Raw genomic sequence first — 13,854 nt, forward strand, 5'->3', positions numbered from 1 at the left:
CCCCAGTCTAATAGCATGGACACTGGGAAGACTCACTCTGGAATACTTTTTCAGGCCTTGTAATTCAGTGGAAAAAAATCCTTTTTTAAATTGTTTGTTTGTTTTTACATAGCTTTGGGCAACATCACAAATGGAGATTTAAAATGGAAAGTGGCCAGAAGTACAGAAACCAAACCATCTTTCTGATCGGCTGCATGATGCCACCATTGAAACACAAATAAGGTGAATATCCAAAGGTGATAAGAATATAAAGAAAGTTTTCAAGATGGACCCTTACTTTGAACAGCTTCTTTCATGTTTGCTATTAAGACTTAAATGATTTTTTTAAAAAATATGGCTGGGACTTTTCTTTTTGTGTAAAATTAAATATGTTGAAGAGTATTTACTTCATACAAGAATAATCTAGGGAAATAGGGTATCTTCTCTCAAATTATTATGAGATTGTCATATACTTTAACAAGGAGTAGAGTTGCTAACTACTCTCCCCTTAATAGACTGCTAGATTAAATACTATTCATTCCTTCTATATAATTCTTAAATACTTTTTTGCTGTTTTTGTCTTTATAGTTACTATTTCCTTTTGTTCTGATTACTTAAACTTAAAATTTTAAAATGGATTAAATGCATGTAAAAAATAAATGCATTTGTTTTCCATAAATCAGTTTCAGACAAGACTAAGGAAAATGTATAAATTACGTACTAAACAGACTTTGTTATTAAGTTGCATGAGAAGTGTTTTTCAGTTCTAAAAAGATCTTTATGAAGTATTTCTGCTGCCTTTGTTTTATATACTATAAAGGCCTGATGCACAAATTTGTGCACAGGTGGGGTCCTTCGGCGTGGCTGATTGGGGCTGGCTGGCTGAGGGGAGGGACCATGGGAGGTTGGAAGTGGGAGTGCACGGACCACCAGGGGGAAGATCCTGTATTGAGTGTCTGCCCCCTTGTGGTCAGTGTGCGTCATAGCTACTGGCTGGTCGTCCAGTCTTCTGGTCATAAGGGTCACTTAGGCTTTTATATATATAGATGAGTAGACACTTAACTATGAACATAAAAATTCAGAGACTTGTTTAATAATGTTTGCCATTCTCAATTGAGTATCTGATGGATGGATATTTAATAAGTTGAAATGTTAACATATTTTGGCACCCAATATTTTATCTGGCACAAAAATAATTTTTTTTGCGACTGCTATTAATTCTCTTTTCCTCCCATTTATTAGTTATAAAAATATGGTTATTGTTATTATTTTAGCATTTAGGATTAGATATTCAATGAAAAGTTCATAGACATTATAGATATTAAGCTTTGAATAGGGAATGTATGCCAGATAAGCTCAATAATGGACTATAAATATAGACTATGAACCTGATATCTTGAAGTAATATTTACTCCATGCATTAAATTACTTGAGGCTGTTTAGCTGTAAGTAATACTAGCTTAGCTAGACTTTTGTGTCCTGATGCTTGCATGCTTTTCAATGGATTTTTCTATCTTTATCTGTATTTCTTATTTTTCATTATTTGTTTCTCAGCATCAATTATTATTTTCTTCTTTTGTGACACACTGACATTTTTTAAAGAAACCACCCTTCCACAACTTTAGTCTGTACATTTTACCTAGGGATCCATCTTGCTATACTCTTAAGATTTTTTTCTTTTGACCACGGTGTTTCTTCCACATCTGTGCCCAGGGCCATAAGAGTTAAGAACAATTACTGATAATTATTTGGGGGTTGGGGAGGACTGGTAGGAGCAAAGTGTATACTTTTTCTTTTTGCTTTTATTGAGATTTTTAAAAATGTGATTTTTTTCCCCCCACCTAGAAGCAACAAATGAAGAGGAAGGAAAACTGAGTCCTGTTCTCTCTCTCCCTCTCTCTCTTTTTTGAGCTCCTTAAGTCCCTAAGACTGTGGTTCACAGGCAGGAGAGTCAAACCAGTAGGTTCTCTTTGCTTAAGTGAGTTTAACTTTTCTGTCACTTGCAATCAATAGAAAGTGATAGTCTACACCTGGTTAAGTTACTGGTGACTTTTTCTTATTTTGCCAGTGCCCTTGTTCCACCCCCCCGCCGCCCCCAGTCCTCCAAACACCCTATTCATCTGTTATTATTAATCAGCTTTGGGCTTAGAAATGAAATAAGCTAGTTTGTTAATATTTTATCCTACCATTAATCAATATGATCTGAGAAGGCTTGGCAGAATTTTATGACACGTGTATTTAACTTTTAAGAAACATTCTTTTTCGTTGTAACTTTTATTTTTTACAGAGTCTTGGCTATACTTTGGATAGCTCATGCTTCTTCTTCTTTTTTTAAAAAATCTTTGTTGTTGAAAGTCTTACATAGGTCCTCCTTTTTATCCCATTAACCTCTTCCAGCCCACTCCCTCCCCCCGCCCCCCAGGCCCTCACCACCCTATTGTCTGTATCCATGGGTTATGCATATACGCACACAAGTTCATTGGTTGATCTCTTGCCACCCACTCTCCCCTGCCTTCCCTCTGAGGTTCAACAGTCTGTTCATGCTTTTATGTCTCTGGGTCTTTTCTTGATCATCAGTTTATTTGGTTCATTAGATTCCACAGATGAGTGAGATCATATGATACTTATCTTTCTCTGAAAGGGTTATTTCACTCAGCATAATATTCTCCAGGTCCAAACATGCTGTTGCAAATGGTAGGAATTCTTTTTTTTTTAATTGTCACGTAGTATTCCATTGTATAAATGTACCATGGGTTTTTAATCCATTCATCTGCTGATGGGCACTTAGGATATTTCCATATCTTAGCTATTGTAAACTGTGCTGCTATGAACATAGGGGTGCATATATCCTTTCTGATTGGTGTTTCTGGTTTCTTGGGATATAGTCCTAGAAGTGGGATCACTGGGTCAAATGGGAGTTCCATTTTTATTTTTTTGAGGAAACTCCATACTGTTTTCCACAGTGATTGCACCAGTCAGCATTCCCACCAGCAGTGCACGAGGGTTCCCTTTTCTCCACGACCTCGCCAACACTTGTCATTTCTTGATTTGTTGATGATAGCCACTCTGACAGGTGTGAGGTGATATCACCTTGTTGTTTTGATTTGCATCTCTCAGATGGTTAGTGACTCTGAGCATTTTTTTCATATGTCTGTTGGCTTCCTGTATGTCCACTTTGTAGAAGTGTCTATTTAGGACCTTTGCTCATGTTTTAATTGAATTGTCTTCCTTTTGTGAAGTTGTATGAGTTCCCTATAAATTTTTGAGATTAAACCCTTATCTGAAATATCATTGGCAAATATGTTCTCCCATGTAGTGGACTCTCTTATTATTTTGTTGAGGTTTCTTTTGCAATGCAGAAGCTTTTCATTTTCATGTAGTCCCATCTGCTTATTTTCTCCTTAGTTTCCACTGTCCTAGATGTATCAGTAAACATATTGCTACAAGAGATGTCTGAGATTTTGGTGGCTATGGTCTCATGTATTACATTTAAGTATTTTATCCATTTTGAGTTTATTCTTGTGTATGGTGTAAGTTGGTGGTCTAGTTTCATTTTTTGCATGTACCTGTCTAATTTTCCCAAAACCGTTTATTGAAGAGACTGTTCCAATATATGCTCTTGCCTTGGATAGCTCATGCTTCTTGATAGTAACATATTAGTGTAGAATGTCTTTAGAGCCACAGAGCCTAGCAACACACCTCAGACTTATCACTTAGGAGTGCTATCTATTTGAAAAATATTACTTAATATTTCTTGACGTCAGTTCTCATTTTGCAGAGTGGGCATAATAATACTTCGTTTTGTTGAACAGAGAAGTAAAGGTAAAGCCCTTAATGACAAGACATGGCATGTGGCGGCTGCCTGTTCCATATGCCACCCCATCTTCAGTTAATTTCTGAGTGGATGGGATACTTTCAGCTATTCAAATGATGATTATTGACCCAGGTATTTGGTTTACATATTTTTTTTTATCTCCCTAAATATTTACTTCAGTATATTTCATTTTCTCCTTTTATCTTATAAGAAAGAAGGTAAAAAAAAGGGGGGGGGGTAAATGTAAGCAAATGTTACTCTTTCTTACCTAGTTTGGTATTAGACATGTCAAAAAAGGATAAAGCCTTTCATTTTAATAGGTTTTAAGAGTTTGGATTTTTGGTAGCATCTCCCTTTGTTCTCATGCTTCCAATGTTTAAAACGTGATTTTCCTGCAAATAATATTTTTTTCAGGAGAGCATTTTACTAGGTATTTAATTTTCTAGAATGATAGTGACTGAGGTAACTCCTGGTTTCTTATCCATTTAGACACACCTGTCATTTTAGAGGAGTTATAATGTGTTTCTGTAGCATGCTAATAGTTTAAATGTGCTTTAGACACATAAGCTTTTATTGTCAATCTTCCTGTTTTACAGTCTCTCCAATCCAATCCTGCCTTCTCCACATGGAAGACAGCTAAGAAAACTGCTCAGATTTCCTTTTTTCAACCTCCCTGCTGCCAGCTTTCCTCCTCCCTTCTATCCCATAGGAAGCCAAGAGGCTGCTTGAGTTTCCTCTGTGGGGTATGTGTCCCACCTGGCTTCTTCCTCTCCTGTTCGGCAACAGGTGGTTATTTTTGTACTGTCGGCACTCCCTACCCCCGGATGTCAGAATTCATTCCCAGTGGAAATGAAGACATTTGAGTTTCTTCCAGACTTCAATGGGTAAATTGCCAATTTCCATTTTCTGAAATAATCTTTTGATGGAAAAATCTTGTTCTTAAACCATTCCATTAGACCAAAAGGAAAAAAAAAAACACCCCACACACAACAACAACAGAAAAAAAGGATTTTGAAGGCTGAATCAGTGATTGATCTGTTTGCTGCCCCTTTTCTGATTCCTTTCAAAAGGTCTCCAAACATGTGGATCATATCATGTTAACCAATGAACAATGGAATCAGAATTCTGGCCCCCATATTCTAGCCAGGTTCATAATGGATTTCAGTGTTCTTCTTTACCAATATTTTGGGGTTTAAAAAATTAGAGCACCTAAGTATAGAACATAGGACTATATACTTAAAAAATATTCACCCAGGTAATAGTGAATATTAGTCAGGTTTGGGAGCCACTGGACAAACAGTATCTTAATAATAAAAAATAAAAATGTTTAATATGTTTTTTCTTTAAATAGGAAGAAACTGAGAAGGTAATGCTTCCTCCCAACTCCCCCCACTCGCTCCCAAAAAAGGGACACGAGAAGCTAAGGGACAATATGATCAAAATGATACGCAACCTTCATCAATATATTTACCAGGTATGAATTTTTCCCAGCAGCTTCAGGAATGTCCCAAGGCATTAGGGATGAGTTAATTAAATGTTTAAATATAGCAGGCTGATTTTTAAGTTGGTAATTTTGTATGGCCCATGAATGACATTATAAATTTCCAAATGGCCTTTGGCGGAAAAAAGGTTCCCCACCCCTGTTATATATCCTGTCACAGAATTCATATTGAGGTGTGTATCAGGAGGGATTGCAGCCAATTAAAATGAAATGTGTTGAGTGTTAAGACAGATATTGTACACACAGAAACACCAGTCCCAGCCTGAATGGTGGGGAGAAATTATATTTAGGCAAAGAGATTGCCAGCTTCTAATTTATTAATTAATCAATCAGTTCTTGCTTATCTTTCTTTCAAGGAACAAAATGCTGCATAGTTAGTTGTCTCTGCTATTCACACTTTGAACACAATAAGTGCTTTTACTAAAATTCTGTTCCCTTGATTATTTCACATTTAGTTGCATCAGGTAAAGAAAGAAAACCTCCAATGTCCACACTGATGGTGTCTCAGACCCTTCCTTCTCTTAACTTGCCTGTTAAAAAGATTGACCGTGATATTCATTTTTCTTGTTTAAACTGGGAATATTTTCTTCAAACAAAATTCTTTTTGGAGTAATAAATATTAGAGAGAAAAAAAAAGACAACCCATGTGTGTCTCTGTTAAGCAAGAGCATCTCAAAAATTCTCCACCCTCTCCCCTCTACTTTTCCTAACACTTCAGAACACCCCCCCCCCCCCGAACCTGCCTATGGATAAAGTGAGATAGGCCTATGGAGACACCAGCCTTTCTAGAAAGGAATTATGATGAAATGATTCAGAATTTGTTATACTTGATATTAAGAAGGATGGTCAGGATGACGTTGCAAGTCATTCCCAATGGTAAGTTTATAGGTAAATGATGCTTTATTGAGATCTGAACACTTTTTATTCAGGACAGTTTTTCTTGTGATGTGTCTAGGCCATAAAGATAAAAAACTTGCTCATGCAACTGGAAAAACAATATAAAATGTTTCATAAAAATATGAAGAAAGGGTAAGGCGACATGGTCCTGCCAATCTTATTCTTGGTGAAGAACAACTAACTCTGTGTTTCCTCTGGGTTTTTTTTTTTTTTTTCAAGATTCAAAGTCTCTTTCCATATTTAGGGATTTGAAAAGGTCAGTATTCAGTAAGAGGGAAAAGATTTGGCTATATTTTATGGAACTCTTGGGAGACAGAGAGAGCAAGAAAGACATTTTCCAAGTGGCTGTACGGATGAGATATTATTGTGTGGTGCACATGCTTACAGCTGGTAGTAATCACTTCTCAATGTTATACAGTTATTTCCCAGTATCAAATGTGAACACATGTGACTGTTTCCCTTTAAGAGCACTTTTTATTCGTGTTCTTGAATATAGGTTATCATTGTAATCCTAACCCACTTTTATTAGGGTCTGTTTTTAATCAAATGAAAAGATTTTACTGGACAATATTTCTTGTGGGTAAAAAAAAAACCCATTGAAAAATTTATAGAAATTTCTTTGATAATTCATTTTGAAAACACGGCTTTGGTAATGTGTATCTTTAGAAGATGTTTATCACAAGTGCCATACATATCTGTTTACAGTAATGCAGAGTTAGTGGCTCAGGAAAGTAATTCTCTTGGGTAAGACTGTTATCTATCTTATATTAAAATAACCTTAATTAACTCCAAGGTAAAGGGTATTTTGGCCTCACTTTCACTTATTTTTAGAAAATGTAAAAGCGGTTCTTTTTTTTAAGTTGATTTTGATAGAGAGGAAGGGAGAGGGAGAGAGAGAAACATCGATATGAGAGCAGAACATCAATCAGCTGCCTCCTGCTTAGCCCCTACCAGGGATCAAGCATGGGAACTGAACTGGCAACCTCTAGGTGCACGAGATGACTCCCCACCAACTGAGCCACACCAGCCAGGGCGAAAAGCAGTTCTTTAAGATATACTTCAATATGATGTTATCATTACTATGGCTGAAAATAAATGGTCACCCCAGAACATATTTACTTTCTAATCCCTGGAATCTGTGATTATGACCTTATATCTTTATGTGGCAAAATATGTGATTAAATTAGAGATCTTGAGAGAGGCAGTCTGAATTATCTGGTAAACTCTAAATGCCTATACAAGTGTCCTTATAAGAAAGAGGCAGAGGAATGTGGGACAAAATACACAAAGGAGATGATGATACAAAGAGCAGAGAGAGATGCAGCCACAAGCCAAGGGATGCTGACAGCCACCAGAAGCTGAAAGAAACAGGAATGGGTTCTCTCCTAGAGCCTGTGGAGGAAGTGCAGCCCTGATTCCCAGAAATGACATTAACCTTGTAGGATTCATGATTAATTAATGTTAGGCACGTCCCTTACCTTCATGAAGTTTACAGAGCAGTGGAAGAGTAAAGAAGAAGATTGCAAAACAATGAGAAAATATCCACTATACATGAAGACTTTATTAATTGATCATCCTATCTAATAATAGACAAACATGATCATTAACTGTACCTCCGACACACTTCCCATTGGCTAATCAGGGTGATATGCAAATTAACTGCCAACCAAGATGGCGGTTAATTTGCATATCCTGTAATGATGGGAGGCAAAAGGGGAAGGATGGAACAACGGTGATCGGAACCCCAGGCAGCAGGCAAGAGCTGGGGGGCGGGCAAAATCGGCCATCAGAAAGCCGGCCTGGCCAGTGGCCGCATGATCTGCACAGCAATTGGGGCTAGCGGGAGCCTGGGCGCAGGCCGCGTGATCCCCGTGGCAATGGGGGTGAGCGGGAGCCCAGGCGCAGGCTGGCCGGCAACCCCAGGAACCCCCAGGTGTCCTGGGTTGCCGGCCAGCCTGCGGCCTGTGATCCCTGCGGTGATCGGGGAGAGCGGGAGCCCGGGCGCAGGCGAGGTGGCCCCCGGGCACCCCAGCACCTGACATGCAAAGGTCGGGGATGAAATGACTTTTCCCAACCACATCTGCAAATATCCTGGGGAAGGCATCACTGAAGAGTTCACAACTCTTACTTGACAAGGAAGAAAAAAGTTGGCAACGGAAACAATCCCTTACATCAAACTTAAGGTCCATCTGGGTAAAAAAGAATATTTCCAACGTAAAGTAGGGAGCAGGCAAAAATAATATGTTCTCATGACTTCCACTGAAGATTGAGCATATGACAGAGTCAAAATGAACATACAAATTAAAACAGACAGTGGACGTTCAGATGACCCGAATCAACTGTCACTGTTTGTGCCAATAGCAGCAATGCTTATGTGATAATATAGTTTAACAAACATACAAAACAAGTCACATGATAAGAGAGGTTCGGCTTCTAAAGTAAATTGAATATGTTCTTTAAAAATCCTCATGTCCTCCCCTCTGACTATAATTCTTAATTTTCCAATCAGAAAATTACCCCAGGTGATCCAGTAACATGTAGAACTCCAGTAACCTAACATTTAAAAAACAAACATCCAAACCATTTTTAAAATATATAAGTTGATATTTTAGGGTTCAAATTATAGAAGATATTTAGATCCAAATATATTTTCTGAATAGAAAATATTTCAGTTTTTTATTTTAAAAAAATAAACATAAAAAAATATATAAGTGACACATTTTCCCAAGGAACTCTGAATTAGTATCTTTCCCTCTAACTTTCTTCAAATTAAGAGAATCCATGGAGTTCCCTATACTGCACAAGTTTTAATGAAAGAAAATAAGACTTTCTAAGAGCATCAAATACATGTTTTCTTATTTACAAACATATATACTCTTCTCTATCTCTCTCTCTCTTTAAAAGATATTCTTACTGATTCAGAGAGGAAGGGAGAGGGAGAGAGATAGAAATATCAATGATGAGAGAGAACCATTGATTGGCTGCCTCCTACACGCCCCTGTACTGGGTATCAAGCCCACAACCCCAGCATGTGGCCTGACCTGGAATCAAACTGTGACTTCGGGTTCATAGGTCAATGCTAAACCACTGAGTCACACCCGCCCGCCGGGCTCAATTCTTATTTATAAATTCATTCCAAGGACATATACAGCTTGAAAAGCTTTGGAAGCAGTTTCAAAAACAACAACAACAACAACAAAAACTAGCTTATAAGTAACAAGAAAACAGTTATAGAAGAAAGTTTAAATTAAAAGAAAAAAAAATTGTTTTAATTTATTCAAGAGTGGGAACATCCTACATGAAAATGTGTACCTTGACTGTGGATGGCTGGGTGGCCTTATCACACCTTAGGAATTCAAATGCTTTTTACAATAAGAAAAAGAGTCTTATCCCATTTCTCTCCCAGGGTAGATGTCTGTCAACAGAAGGTGGACATCAATAAAAGGAGGGGCTTGCACAATCAATCCAGAAAGTCAGCAATCTATGAATAATCCAGAACTGAGTATTTATCTCCTCTGCCACACACCCTCTCTCCCAGCCAGTGAGCAAGATAATTACTCTCAAGTCAAGCTAAGTGCCCCCCAGTCACAGAGGCCCAATGCTGACATACAAAGCATACAAATAATTCTCACTCTGGCATAAAAGTGACAACTTTCTTGGAAGAAAAGCAGATACTGTAAATTTCTCAAAGTCTTCCTGAAACATTTTTTAAAGTAATTTTTACTTCTTTAGAAAAAATGCATACATGGCAAACCATCTGTAATAAAAGGCCCATTCTATAAAATTTTACCTGGTCTTACTCATATCTGCAATCATAATCAATTTACAGACAAATGTATCTATACTAATAAAAGAGTAATGTGCTAATTAGACTGGGAGACCTTCCAGGTGTTCTTTTGGACAAAGCCATGGTGGTGGGGCTGAGGTAGAGGCGGTTAGAGGTCAAGAGGGGAGGGCAGTTGTGGGTGATCAGGCTGGTGGGGGGTGGGGCCATTGGGGGTAAGCAGACCAGCAGGGGGGCCAGCTGGGGGCAAGCAGGCCATTAGTGGGGGTCAGTTGGAGGTGATCAGGACAGCAGGGGGGCAGTTTGGAGTGAGCAGGCCAGCAAGGGGGGGGGGCAGTTGGGGGTGATCAGGCTGGCAGGGGGCATTTGGGGGCAAGCAGGCTGGCAGCAGGGGGGGGGGGCAGGTGGGGACAAGCAGGCTGGCAGGCAGAATAGTTAGAGGCAATCAAGCAGGCAGGTGAGCGGTTAGGAGCCAGCAGTCCCGGATTACAAGAGGGATGTCCGACTGCTGATTTAGGCCCGATCCCTATAAACTGGCAGGACATTTTTCGAGAGGTCCCAAATTGGAGAGGGTGCAAGCCAGACTGAGGAACACACCCTCCACTGTGCACGAATTTTGTGCACCGGGCCACTAGTCTAATATAATAATAGAGAAATATGCAAATTAGCCAGGATGCTGTAACATCACTACTGATTTATGAGAGCTACAGGAGGGTGCGTCAGTGAGCTATGAGTGGTGGAGAGCTATGAGCGGCAGTGGGCGGGGTGGCCAGCTGAGGCAAGTGGCACTGAGGTACTCACGCATGGATATGTGTGCAGGGCTACTAGTTTTATAACTAATTATTTTATGGAATTCTTTCAAGTGGTTCAATACAAGTACAATCTTTATTGAAATCCATACACAGCATTTGTGTGTGTGTGGATTTCAATATAATATATAACAAACATATGTCTTGGATTTTTAATATAATTTTTGTTGTTCTTTCACTGAAAAGGAAAACAAAAGAAACCTAATTACAGTAGTAAGAATCCACACAGTTTTAATACTCTGACCATAAATGTACTAGCAATTGTAGAATGCAAAGGCAGGAATTAAAATTATATGTATCTTTGTGCCAAACGTAGAAGAACTTAGAATTTACTTTTCATTTTAAGTGTCAAGTCCTAGCATCCTTTCTTTGTAACACTATTCCTAATGTACAATGTTTAGAAAGAACTTCAACTGATTGTTTCATTACTAGGTTGTCAACCAACATGTTCTAGGATTTGTTATGTTAAGAGTTGGAAAATAAAGCAAAATCATCAGGTGCAAAGCCTGACAGAGGAAAGCTGATGAAGAGGATGGATATTAATACAGACTCCTTCCTCTGTAGAGCATCTTATAAAATCATATGAACCACAAGAAATTGCCAATATTTAATTATCTTTGACCACAAAAACTGATTTCATACTGTTCAGTGCAATCATTCATGGAGATTTGGCAGCCCACTGGTGAATTTGACTCAGTGTAGTGTGCCAAGCCTGGTACATTTATTCAGGCTAGTTTTCAGTATCCTTCAATCATGTTCACCAGAAATGTGTGGTTATAAGCTACACTGGGTTTTTGTCAACACCTCTGAGAAATACTCAAGTTTGATTGGGCAAAAGAAGACGTTCTTCTCACTCAATTCAGTTCCTCTAGACCAAGGATCAATGCTTGTTCTGTAAAGGGCCAGATAGTAAATATTTTAGACTTACAGGTCATATGGCCTCAATTATGACTCAACTCTGCTGTTGTAGTGCAAAGGAACCACAGATAATACACATGGAATCACAGATAACATGTAAGTAAATGAGCTTGGCTGGACTTTTAATAACACTTTATTTATTTAAACTGAAATTTGAAGTGAAATATTTTGATATTTTATCTTTTCTTTTAATCACTTTCAATAATTAAAAAAATATAAAATCTATTTTTAGTTAATGGGCCATAGAAATATGCAGAGGGACATAATTAGACCTCAGGCTGTATGTAGTTTGTTTACACCTGCTCTGGAAGCACACTTTTCAAAATATTTAGGAGACTGTGATTCCCTCTTGGGTCTATGGAGTATTAGGCACAATGGAAGAGCCAAAAGAATCCTTCAAGATAATATTTCCCAGGATTCTACAATTTTAAATTTTTATTCAGAAGGGCTGTCACAAATGCAATTATTCTAATATTCAGCAGGTTCTGCTGTTCCTTATTCTCCATGAGATATTCTCAGCAGGACTGTACACTTACTGGGAAGAAAAGGTAAACAAATCAGAAAGGAAACTAAAGCAAGAGAAATTTCATTTCCTCTCTAGCAGAGAAATACCAGGCAGTGTTGGGTGTTTCTCTTCCATTCATCATCACCTGTTCCCGATGAGGGTAGCACTTTGAGGGTCAAATAGAACAGAGCACTGGGCATCCCCAGTGAGATCCAAGGACTTCCTCATGAGCTGGTTTCCTCATTTTGAAAGTCCTAAATGAGATTAACTTGCTTCTTTTCCTCTGTCGTTTTAACTATTAATATCTACTGAACGATCTTTCATTTTGCCAGCTATAATCACAAACAGCCACAAGGTTGGACAGTTTATGCCCCTAACTTACAAAGGTTTCATTCAATGATTGATTTCATGTCTGAAAAAAAAAGAAAGACATTACCTACAAAGTGTAAGTAATTGGGTGTGAGCAATCCCTGTTCTTCAGAAAAATGAACACTTCATTCTGAGTTGGAGATTGGCCAACCTAACAGCGGTTTGAGAGCATTTTTTTCATCCTCTCCTTCCTTAGCTAACTGCTCTTTCCACACTAGATAACTGAAGACTTTACTTTCATCCCAGCCTGAAAATCAAACCATTTGCAAATCTATGCCATTTATGAAGCTGGTTAGAAGAAGGCAATAATGTTATTTTATTCAACCTCAAACAGAGTATGATGATTTCTGTAGGTCAGACAGAATACTCTAAGTCACACTTGAACTTTTCTCTTTACTGTGTAAAAGATCTGGGCAAGACTATTTTTTCCTTTGTATTCAATTGATTGGGGTGATACTGGTTAACAAAAGTATGCAGGTTTCAGGTGCACAATTCAACAACACATCATCTGTACACGTATTATGTGTTCACCACCGCAAGTCAAGTATCTATCCATCACCATTTATCTCCTCTATACCCTCTTCCACCTCCCTGCTCCCCTCTCCCCAGCAATCACCACACAGTTGGGCAAGAAATATTGGTTCTCACTTTCCAGCTGTTTCAGTTGTGGAATGACATCCTTTCACTCCCAGTTTTCCCATTTGTTCAATAGTGTAGGTTATACTAAGATCTGATATGCTTTTTATTACTCTGTCAGAATGTCTACCCAGTTATTTTATAAAACCCCTTACTCCTACCTAAAGCTCTCCCCAGCTAATCCTTTGTTTCTATTGATTTTTAAAATTTTATTATTTTTAAGTTAAAGAGAGAGGGAGAGAAACACTGATGTGAGAGTGAAACATGGATGTGGCTGCCTCCTTGCATACACCTACTGGAGACTGAGCCCACAAACTAGGCATGTGCCCTGACTGGAAATTGAATTGGCAACCTTTCAGTGCAAGGAATGATGCTCAAACAACTGAACCACACTGGGCAGGGGCTAAATCCTTTGTTTCTACCCCTCTACAGAGGAACTCATTCTGCTTAGGAAGCTATGGAGCAGCCAATTTGGGGAAAAGCAACTTAGTAAACAGGATCACATATAGTTTTAAAATCCTGAATGAACCAAAAGTGCCCTGGATATAAGCAGGCGTTCACCAGGACACTCCTTCAATTTTTAATTCGGATTCACTGCATTCCCTTAATCAATCAACTACAGGATGGGATCTATAGTAATCA

The 13,854-nt window shown here is 38.4% G+C and overlaps 1 long non-coding RNA gene across 1 annotated transcript; it reads left to right on the forward strand.

Annotated features, from left to right (window-relative positions):
* The first annotated feature begins 3,802 nt into the window (after positions 1 to 3,802).
* Positions 3,803 to 5,261, forward strand: LOC118670504. Its single transcript, XR_004972359.1, has 3 exons — positions 3,803 to 3,925; positions 4,390 to 4,677; positions 5,145 to 5,261. It is a non-coding gene; the product is annotated as an uncharacterized LOC118670504 (long non-coding RNA).
* The last annotated feature ends 8,593 nt before the right edge of the window (positions 5,262 to 13,854 follow it).

Source organism: Myotis myotis, unplaced genomic scaffold (genome assembly GCF_014108235.1).
Source record: "Myotis myotis isolate mMyoMyo1 unplaced genomic scaffold, mMyoMyo1.p scaffold_m19_p_16, whole genome shotgun sequence".
NCBI lineage: Eukaryota > Metazoa > Chordata > Mammalia > Chiroptera > Vespertilionidae > Myotis > Myotis myotis.